Raw genomic sequence first — 12,068 nt, 5'->3', positions numbered from 1 at the left:
TTCTGGAATTCAGCCCACAGATCGCAAGGGAGTTGAAAAATTAGCCAAAAGGAGATTACAGGGATCTCTTTGCTAGCACTGAGGTAGGACTCTGTTATTTGCCCATACTGGTATCCAGGTCACAGTATTGGGTGACGGTCCCAGGTGGAGAGGAGCACAAGTACACCTGAGCTTGCAGCCACGGTGGAGGGGGATTCTGTTCATAGTTCCAGGGCAGAAAAGCAGGCCTGTGGTTGCTTGCAGACAAGAGCACAGGCCAGGAGAGTGGTAAACATACTTCTCCTTAAATCATACCACCTTGGAAGAACTAAAAACTTACAAATCCCTAGAAGTATCTCTGAAAACTGTTGCACAAACCCCCTGAAGCTTGGGACAGTGTGCCCTCCACCCTGGAAGCACTGCCCCACTTTGATAAAGAGTTAAAATAAAATTATGTCCTCAAGAAGAGTCACAGGACTTGACTTAGATTGGTTTATGAGTTACATGCACATACTATAACAAATGGTGGTCTGGGACACTGAATGTTTGAATTTGTCTACCAGGAATTTGTATAATAGCCTAGATTGGAATTAATACAGAGATTTTTTTCCCCTGTGATCATTACTATTTTAAAGAATCAGTATGCTAGCCAGTAAATGATGTGCTAGAAAATAATTAGGAAAAAACCCTATAGTTAGGAATTTTAATTTATTAATAGGAGTAGGATAGAAGAGAGTAAAAATATAGTTTGTTCGGTTGGGTGTTTTGGATTTTTTTTAGCAGTTGTGAGTTTTTCATTTTTTTACATGCACATTTGAAAGTGTGATTGGCACATTAAAGATATTCTTAAATTTTATCATAACAAAGTATATATTAAATTTAACCAGACTGTTAATTTCATGACAAATCTTTTTTCTTCTCTTAAAAAAGTGGCCATGGAACTTCAAGTTTATATTGGCAACATTTTAAGGAGCACTTTTCTTTCTTCTGTCTTCTACTCGACATAATGTGGCATCTCCATTAGATGAATCATGTTTCATTATAGGGAGTGAACACATGTGCCTAGGAATTTGAATAGACTAAATATTCAAAATTTTCCATCTACGATGCTCTCTTAAGTTGTCTATTTGTGGATGAAGCTAAGAAATTATTCCTTCATTTATTAAAGGTCACCTTTTAGCATATAAGGTTGGAGCAGCCTCAGACATGAGAAATAGCTCCATTATTCCCAGGAAAGCTATTTACAAACATAGTCTTAATAAATTAATACCGTCAAACCATGGGTATTTCTAGGCCTGCCGTGGTTTCCATCCTTTTTTCCCTGCTTTTTTTTTTCATTTAATATAGTCTACTTATAAAAAATCCAGAGCAATTAACCAATCCAAACACAAATATTTACCAAATTTCACTAGACTAAACTCTTATCAGTACCTCAGAAATCCATACAAACCCCTTAATAATTTTGAGGGTACTGTCTCTTACTATTCTCTTATCCTACTCCCCAAAGGAAGTAAGCAGCATGCTTCGGCCAGAGTTTACTAAGTCACTGGGCCAGGCAAATGAATAAGTTCTTTTGCTTTAAACCTGTATTTCCCATTCATGATCACTTCTTTCCCAGACATAAAAAAGCAATTTAGGTAAGTGCTCACTTGGCAACCACACAGGGACTTCCTAGGTACTACCCCCCCCACACACACACACTCCCAGGATATCCCATCATGCATCATGCTGCTGTAGAAAGCATGATTCTCCTGAGATTTGGACATGCTTTCATGTTCAATTACTGTATTACATCCAGTGCTCTGCTTCCTCCTGCTTCAACTGCATTCCCTGCACATTCTATGTCACTTCTGCCTGTCAAAGGGGGTTTGTTTACCCTATTAGTAAAATCAACACAATAGTGACTCTGGGGCATATCAATATGCCAGATGCCTTGGTCATGGAAAGCTGGTTGCCTTAGGACAAAGTCTGAAGGTCCCGCCAGGATGAACACACTCATATGATGTCCCTGGGGGTATGGCTCTCTGGCAAGTGAACCAACTGAACACATTGCAGAAAATTGTATGTTTAAATCTTTTCAATAATAACCTTGCTTTTCAAATCTGTAATGATATTTCTAACAGCCCAGGCTTAGATTTTGGCTTTCAGAGAAGACTTGACCATTTGCTACCTCTTTGAACCCATTTATCATCACCGTCAGGGACTGACTTACAAGTAGTAGTTATCAGTGTTCTAGGATTCAAAGGATGCTGAGAAATCTCAATATAAATCTTTTGTGCACATAATAGATGCTTTAAAATATGTTTAAATGAGTTGATATATATGTATACACATAGATATGCATATATGTACACATACATTCCCCCACTCCATATATATGTGTATGTGTGTGTTTACATAAATGCATATATACACTCATCACATACTAGTGTTTACATAGGCTTCTCCTAACACAGGCATCTCATGAATATAAGCTATGGAACTCTCATCATAAAGATGTATATCTACATATGTATCTCTTCACAGACATAGCCAGACAGTCTGATGTATTGTATAATCAGGAAGACTAGAGTTCAAGTCTTATCTCTGACATATACTAGGTATGTTTGGACCAGTTATTTAACTTCTCAGTGCATCCAAGAAATTATCTAAGACTGTAAGTTGTAGAGAAGGTGCCAATCTGCACTGGTAAAGACAATTCCTCACCAGGAACTACCTATACTAGTAAAATCATGGGACTTATTTTTTTAATGTGTATATGTGTGGGGGAGGAGATACAGAGATACACACATAGACTCATATAAATATATATGTGCATGTGTAGTAAAATATATATATGAACACACATATATATTTCACTACACATGCACACACATAGTCAAATATAATACTGATTATAAGCCAAACTCAGATTTCATGAAAGCCAAATTTGAGTTATGAATGACCTATATGCAAACCAATATAGTGTGTGTATGTGCGATCTTCTGCGTGTGTGTGTGTGTGTGTGTGTGTGTGTGTGTGTGTGCTCCTATCAAAGTCTCTGATAGGAAAGGCTCTTCAGCTTTCAAGAATCCCCTATTAAAATGCAAACACCCAAGTTGTGAGGGGGCCTTGACGTGGACTTTTATCAGTGGATACCTTAGTGGAAGGAGTAGTTGACAGACAGCTGATACCTTTGAATTAGGATATAATGATACAGGTGTTTGGTGAATGGAGGTTAGAGGAAAATAGGGCTTAAAAATTATTCTTCTTAGGAAAGATAATTTGAGGTAAGTCTTGCCTCTAGGAAGTCAACAGGAGCCCATGCCAGATCAGGATGGAGTTTATCAGGTTACCAAATCCAAAGAGTTAGGGTAGGCACTAGGAAAAGAGGCTATAGGAGTAGACCAAAGATAGACAATTGGTTTGAGTAACTGCAATAAGACTTGGCAAATAGCTGGTTGCAGGGGACTTGAGACAGTGAAGCATAAAAGGTAATAACTTCATAGTTGTTATGAAAATCAAATGAAATAAAATGTATAAATGCTTTGTGAATCTTAAAACACTCTATAAATATTAGCTATTTATCTATAACCAGTTAGAGATCTTGGATAGACGTTGAAAATGGGCAATATCCTGAATATTTCATGAACAAGAGGTTGGACTAGATGGCCTTTGAGAAATCAAACAATCCTTTTAAGAATCACAAACTTTTCCATGAAACAAAAACTCATCTCTTTTTCAACATGTTTTAAGTTCTCCCTAGTTCTGAGTAAGGATCCCATATCCAGGTTTGCAACTACAAAGTTATGAGTTTCTATGATTCACTCTCCCCAACCTCCCATAGCTAGCCATTTGCCAAGTCTGGTTGTGTTTACCTCCACATCTGTCCTTTTATTTCCACTCAAAGCCTACTGCCCTAGTTCAGGCCTTCATAATGTTTTCCCTGTAGTACTGTAAGAAATAACCTCCTTTAATTATCTATTGATTCCTTTTCCTCATCCCCAAAAGAATGTAAACTCCTTGAGCATAGGGAAAGTTTTGGTTTTTTACTTTTATCCACAACTAGCACATTGTCTGGCACATAGTAAGGGCCTAGCAAGCACTGGATGAATGAATGATCAAGGTGAATAAAGAAAGAATGAAAAGTATGAATCATAATCATAAATATAAGAATCACAAACAAAGGCGTCGCTTTAGGACTTGTCTACCCTCCTGAGCTACCTCAAGAGGTGACTTCTAGGTGAACCTCCATGTGCCAACAACAAGCTCTCAGAAATGGTGTACTGGGAAGCAATCAAGGTTGATGTTTAATTGTTATATTTGTTTACTTTTTATCAAAGAATTTCCTCTCAGAGATAAACCCTAGAGACATTCTAATTGCACTTAGTATCTAGAGGGTCTATTAAATATTCAAGCTCCAGCCCACAACTTAGTGTCCTTAATTAGGCTAACCAAGGTGGATAAGTAAAAGGGACTCATTTGTGTCCAATGTTCCCTAGAGATATTTGAGTGGATCTGTGATTTTATCCTTTTCCTCAGCTTATACAGAAAACTATCTCTCTGTGCCTTTACATATTATATCATTGATATCTGATATTTTCCACAAATTCCCTATTGAGGTCTTTTCTTGTTTTCTTAGTATTTAGGCATATTTTAGGCTCTGTCAACCCACTGTTTCATCCTAACTGCATAGCTTGTCAGTCTCCTTTTTTGTTCATATATTTCTTTAAATAATGCTTTTTATACCATTACTCTCATGTAAGCCATCACTGGTAAGATACTGCAGCCTGTTTACCCATGATCCGTCTTGCCATTGACCTTTAAGTAAATTGTGATTTTAATTCTTTCAAGATCTTACTGTTCCATGTTCACTATAAATCATCAGTAGAAGAATATTGTTGTTAAAGAGATGGACTTTTCAAATAGCAAGCACTTTGGGACCATTGAAAGCAGCCTCCCAGTTCCCAATGCAATCCAGCCAGATCTCCAACCATGTGGTTTTGGACCATAAATGTCTCTTGGAAAGCTGAAGAGAAACAATGAACTGTGGCACATTAAGCTTCATTCTACATTGATGAAGTCACAGGTTGAGATAAAAACATCTCTCATTTATCTATCCAGCCGTAGGTGTACATATCTATCTCATATGTAATATCCAACCTCTCCTCCGTCCACTATGACCAAACCAATTTCATTTAACTATTGCTAAGGACCCTTCATCCTAGTGAAAATTAGATTTCTCCACATATTTCCATGGCTTTATATTCACTGCACTACAAAGAAGCACCTGAACTGACAAACACCATCACTGAATAGACTCTCCAATAGAAGAGGCCTGGCCTAAGACCAGGAGTGGCAATTTAATTCTGGGAGATTCACTCCTAGTGATCTCAATAGTATATAAAACACTTAGGTGTTTCTTAAGAACCCAAAACTGACGAAATAGATGGTCTTATGTAAAAACCTCTCAATGAAATTCACAGAAAAACTCAAAACTATTTAATAGGAACAATTATGGAAACCTACTCATTCCACTGCACATAATTCGCCTAAGAAAGGAACCTTAATGAAACAGAGACAAAATTTAATACCAACCATGACTGTAATTCTCATAAGCTTACCAAGAAAATGAGACCCTGTTAAAAATGACCAAATGCAGTCTGTAAGTTATTTCCTTGATAGAGAGATGAGATTTAAGCCTCACCAAAGCATATCATTACAAGTATTCTTTTATTACTTAATTTATCATGTTTATCATTTAATTTGTTTTCATAAGGAACAGAATTTTCAAGAGCTATAATCCCAATTCCAATTACTTCTAATTATCAGAGTAATTTTGTGTTCATGGAAAGGTAATTATGAAAAGATTTAATTTATAAACTCATTTGCACACATTCATTTTACATAGTATATATTCAATAATGTAATATTATCTATGCTTTAGTTACATAAAAATAAATACAAAGTAATTTCAGGGGTAGAGTGGAGTAGGTACTAACAACTAGGGGAAACAGGAAAGTGCTGTTAAGAGATGGCACATGAGATGAGACTTGAAGGGAGTTAGAGGTTTCAAGAATGGATGGTAAGGAGGAAGAATATTCCAGGAATGAAGGGAAGGCTGCAGCAAGGGGGAAAAAAAGATTGCAGTAGAAAGTTTTATACAAGGAAGTACAAGTAGGTCAGTTTGGCAAAAATCTAAAGTATGAGGGAAGAATAAAGTATAATCATCCTGGAAAGATAAACTGAAGGGCTTTAAATCCCAAACAGGAATTTGTATGTTACCCTAGAGGCAATAGGGAACCATTAAACCTTCTATATTGGAGAGTGATATGATGAGACTGGCACGTTAGAAATAACATTTTGAAAAGGCTATGAAAGATGTAATGGATAATAGAGCAAGGAAACGGGGATACCAACTAGGAGACTGTTGTAATTATCTAGGTGAGAGATAGTACAATTAGATGCATTTAGAATTAGTTGAATGAATGAAACCAAAGAGTAATTTTTAAAATAAAATGATGTCAACTTGAGGAAAAGGTCTGTAGTGGGATCTCTCCTTGGCCTTGTGCTAGTCAAAATTTTTTTAGAAAGCATGCTTGTTAAATTTTCAGATAACATGAAGCTGGGAGAGATAATTAATATGTGTGACAAATATAAATCCAAAATATTTCATTAGACTAGAATAGTAAAACCTAATAGCATAAAATTTTAAAAGGTCAAGTATAAAATGCTGTATTTGGAGGAGGAGGGAATCAACTGCATAAGCATAAGATGGAGGAGGCATTCCTAGACAATTCATGTGGAAATGATCTGAGGGTCTTGGTGGATTGCAAGCTCAAAATAAGTCAATTGTGTGACAAGGCAGGTAAACAATTTAATAGAATCCTCTGCTATAGTAAGAATGACACTGTATCCACAATAGGGAAGGGCAGGATCATTCTGCAATCTGCCCTGATCTGACAACATTCAGAGTTTTCAGCTCTGCATACCAGATTTCAGGAAGTATATAAACTATAATATGCGCCAAAGAGAGTGATTGGGGCAGCTAGGTAGCACAGTGGATAGAGCACTAGCCCTGGATTCAGGAGGACCTGAGTTCAAATCCAGCCTCAAACACTTGACACTTACTAGCTGTATGACCCTGGGCAAGTCACTTAACCCTCATTGCCCTGCAAAAAGAAAAAAAGAGAGTGATCAAGCTATTGTGGGGACTAGAGACCATATTACATATAGGTGAAGATTTTTAACTTGTAGAAAAGAAGACTCAGTGAGTATATAATAAATTTCTTCAAGTATAAATTAATGAAGAAGGATTTATTAAGTTCTTAAAATATGCCAGCACTGTGCTAAGTGTAGAGAATATTAATACAATAAGCAAAGATAGTCTCTGCCTTCAAATAGCTTACATTCAAATGGAGGAGCCCACAAAGAGTGGTAGTCAGGGAGGGACATTTTGTTCTTGAAATATATTAGGATGCTGAGTGGGGCTATAGGAGAACAGATTGACATAACCTGTGTAAATATAATGGCAGAGTTGATTTGGTCTTGGTTCTGGAACTAGAACTTGGGATAGAATAAGTTAATTAACAGTTACCCAAAAAGGATAAAATAAGTGACTAAGCTATGGAGGAGCTAGCTGGAGAAGCAAAGTTAAACATAGCTGGAACTTTCCTGGAATAGCAGTGTGGGAAAGGCAATAATCAATCAGGAAAATAGGACCCCAAGGAGGAAGTTTCTCAAGGGTGGGAATGTGAATGTCCATCATATGGAAGAGGAAACATACTATTTGACCCTAGAAAACAGAGCTAGTAGCAAAAGGTAGAAGTTGTAAGTGACCAGACTTTTCTTTCTTTTAAGAAAAAAAAATCTCCTAACAATTTAGAATTATACAAAAAATAGAATTGACTACTTCAAGATATAGTGGGTTCCCCTGTAATGGATATTTTCAAGCAGACTCTGGAGGCTATTTCTGGGAACTGTTATTGAAGAGATTTTTCTTAAAGTAGGTAATCTCTGAGGTCCCATCAAAGTCTGAAATTTTAATTTTGATTCTATACAACACTCTCTTATTTCATTCTCTCCATGATCTCATCAATATTGGCATTCTAACAGTGCAGATCATCTCCTGAGATGACTGCCAGTGTCTTCCTATAAATTGTTCACAGGAGTCCAGGAGCCAAGATGGTGGAGGAAAGGCAGTAACTTCTTGGAGCTCCCCACACGATCACTCCAAAAACCTCCAAATAATGCTGTAAGACAATTTCTGGAGCAGCAGAACACAAAAGGATGGGGTGAGATCATTTTCCAGCAAATGACAGCTTAGAAGGTTGGCAGGAAAGGTCTGCTGTACCAGAGTGGGAGTGGAGCCCAGCCCTGCAGCCACACCAATACAAACCCAGCCCCAGGCTGCCCACACCAGAGAAAGAGCCCTCCATAGCCTCTGAATCGGCTGTAGCTATGGCTGCTCACAGTCTGGTGAGAGGGGCTGAGCAGTTGGCCGGGGAGAGATTACAGGGGTCTCTGCTGGTGCTGAAGCAGAACTCAGTTGTGTTGCCTGTGCTGGGAACCAGGAAGCAGTCTTGAGTGGTGGTGGCTCAGGTGGGGGAGGGACACAGGCTTGCCTGGAGCTTGCAACCACAGTGAAACAGAATTATGTTTCTGGGTTAAAGAGCAAGTAGGTCTGGGGCTATTTACAGACCAGAGCACAGGCCAAGTGGATGGAAAACCTGCCTCTCCTTAAATTGTACCACCTGGGACCCCCAGAAACTTGGGACAATGGGTCCTGGAAGCAGTGCTCCACTTTAAGGAATTAAAAGTCAAGATGTAGGCTAGCAATATAAAAAGACAGAAAAAAAATGCAGACCATGGAAAGTTTCTTTGGTTACAAGGAAGATCAAAATACACCCTCAGATGAAGATAACAAAATCAAAGGTCCTACATCCAAAGCTTCCAGGAAAAATATGAATTGGTCTCAGGCCATAGAAGCACTCAAAAAGGACACTGAAGATAAAGTAAGAGAGGTAGAGGAAAAAATGAGAGTGATGCAAAAAAGTCAACAGCTAAATGCTCTCTGAAGAAAATAATTTATTAAGAATTAGGATTGGGGATGGGGCAGCTAGGTGGCACAGTGGATAGAGCACCGGCCCTGGATTCAGGAGGACCTGAGTTCAAATCGGCCTCAGACCGTTGACACTTACTAGCTGTGTGACCCTGGGCAAGTCACTTAACCCCAATTGCCTCACCAAAAAAAAAAAAAAGAATTAGCATTGAAAAATGGAAGCTAATGATTTTATGAGAAGCCAGGACACAATAAATCAAATCCAAATGATTAAAATATAGAGGGCAATGTGAAATATCTCCTTGGAAAAACAGCTGACCTGGAAAATAGATCCAGGAGAGATAATTTTAAAATTATCAGGTTTGGTTGGTATGCCCAGGGTTGCACAGTTGGGGAGTGTCTTATGTCTGAGGCTGGATTTGGGCTTGGGTTCTCCTGGGTCCAGGACACATGCTTTGTCCATTATGTTACCTAGCTGTCCCATGGCAACATCTTTAAAATATGGAATGGAGGAGAAAATAGGGGAGGAACAGGGGAGAGAATGAGCCTTACTCTCATCAGAATTGGCTCAAAGAGGAAATTTCATACATACTCAAATGGGTATAGTAATATATCTTGCCCTGTGAAGAAGTGGGAGGGGAAGAGGATAAGGAGGAAAGTATGAAGGAAGGGAGGACAGATTGAAGGAAGGGTAGTCAGAAGTAAAACACTTTTGAGGAGGGAAAGGGTAAAAGAAGAAAATAGAGTAAATATTATGGGGAATAAATAGGATGGAGGAAGACACAGTTAGCAATAGTAACTGGGGGAAAAATTTGAAGCAGAGGCAAGAGCAATGTAAGATGAGGATGAAGATGATGATATTGATGGTACTTTGCTGGGCTATTGTGAAGAAAATTCTTTGTCAGGTATAAGGTACTATATAAATGTAAGCTATTATTGTTTTTGCACTTATCAACCTCATGGGTGTTTTGCAAGAAAATATCCTTTAAAGTACTATATAAACATAGTTTACTATAAAAAAAAAAGATGAGCAGGATGCTATCAGAAAAACCTAGAAAGACTTACATGAGCTGATGCAAAGTGAAATGTACTGTATACAAAATAACAGCAATACTATAAGATGATTTGCTGTGAATGACTTAGTTATTTTAAAAAATGCAATGATCCGAGACAACTCTGAAGGACTTATGAAAAATGCAATCCATCTACAGAGAAAGAACTGATGGTACCTGAATACAGATGGAAGTATATTTTGTTGTTAGTTCCTTTTTCTAAAACTTTTTGTCTGCTATGTTTTTCATGACTGCACATGTATAACTTGTATTAAATTGCTTTAGTTTTTAAAGGGGAACACAAAGTTTTAAAAATAGATGTTACAATTTGTTTTTACAAAAAAGGTGGGTCAAAACCCTAAATAAATAAATAAATGGATGAATGAATGAATGAATGATAAATAAATAAATGGGTGAATGAATTAATAAATAAATAGATTTTGAAAGATAAATAAATCAATTGTTTACAGGAGATCCAAACAATCAAGCCAATCATGAGCTGGAGGTATAGATCACAATAGAGAATCTAGGACTGTCCATTGGTTATCACTTGCTTTCACTATGTGACTGGCCCATCTTTTTTCTGATCACACTTAACTCTGATGAAGCCCTTTATGCCAATCCACTCTAGGACTAGTTTTAATTTGTAATATGTCCCAGCCTACTTATGACCACCATGTGTCTCTTCATTGCCCTTCAGGTAATGCACAACTTGAATTCTTCAGAGACTGTGATATTCCATGACTCACAGTCTTACAGTATCACCAGAAAAGCACTACTGTTTTAAAAAATATATACCTTTGTTTCAGGGAGAAGCTGTGTAATATCATTGAGAATCAGTAGCTTTAAGAAACATTCAATACTAATGCAGAATATAACAGGTGTCATAAAACAATCCATCAACAGGCATCTATTAAGTACCTACTATATGCCAGGTACAGTGCTAAGCATGGCTGATACAAAGATATAAATGCAATATTCAGTATTTCAAAAGCTTACATTCTAAGGGGGTTGTAGGAGGAATAACAAGCATGTATATAATAAATATGTGTGTGCACATGTGTATATGATATACAAAATGAATACCAAGTCACTTTAGAAGGGAGTATGCCAGTATCTAGAAAGTAAGGAGAGACTTCATGTAGAAGGTGACACTTGAGCTGAGTCCTGAAGAAAACCAGAGATTCTGAGATGCCCCTACAAATGCTTAGAAATAGAAGACCTTCTTTTTCTTTTTAATCTATAAGCATTTATTAAGAGCTTACCATGTGTGAGGGGAAGAGAGAGACAGAGACAAAGACAGAGAGAGAAACAGAGACAGACAGACAGACAGACAAAGACAGAGAAACAGAGACAGAGAGAAAGACAAAGACAGAGAAACAGACATAGACAGAGAGACAGAGAGAGAAACAGAGACAGAGAAAGAGACAGAGACAGAGAGATGAAAAGGAGTGAGAGAGACAGGGACAGACACAGAGAAAGAGACAGACAGAGAGTGGGAGGGAGAGAGAGAGAGAGAAGGAGGAGGAGAAGTAGGAGGAGGAGGAGGAGAGATCTTCTCTACCCAATATGTAAGGAACAATAAGTGGACCAGAGTTTGTGGAGAGGATTTATATTTTATCCTAGAAAAGGAACCTGTGGAATTTCTTGAGTAGTGGAGGTGGAACCTGGTGTTGATCTGGTCAGACTTTTACTTTAGGAGAATCACCTGGGCAGCCCTGTGTAGAATACATTCTAGAATGAAAAAGAACTGAGGAAAGGAGACCAAATAGTCAGGCGACACAGCGGTTACTGACCACAATTTTATTTCTTTTCTTCAGAATTGCTTTTGAGTCCTAGATCTTAGGATCTCAACTAATTTTTAGCGGGGCAGGGCAATGAGGGTTAAGTGACTTACCCAGAGTCACACAGCTAGTAAGTGTCAAGTGTCTGAGGCCAGATTTGAACTCAGGTCCTCCTGAATACAGGGCTGGTGCTTTATCCACTGCACCACCTAG

This window comes from Dromiciops gliroides, chromosome 5 (genome assembly GCF_019393635.1).
Source record: "Dromiciops gliroides isolate mDroGli1 chromosome 5, mDroGli1.pri, whole genome shotgun sequence".
Taxonomy (NCBI): domain Eukaryota; kingdom Metazoa; phylum Chordata; class Mammalia; order Microbiotheria; family Microbiotheriidae; genus Dromiciops; species Dromiciops gliroides.
This window is presented reverse-complemented; position numbering follows the sequence as displayed.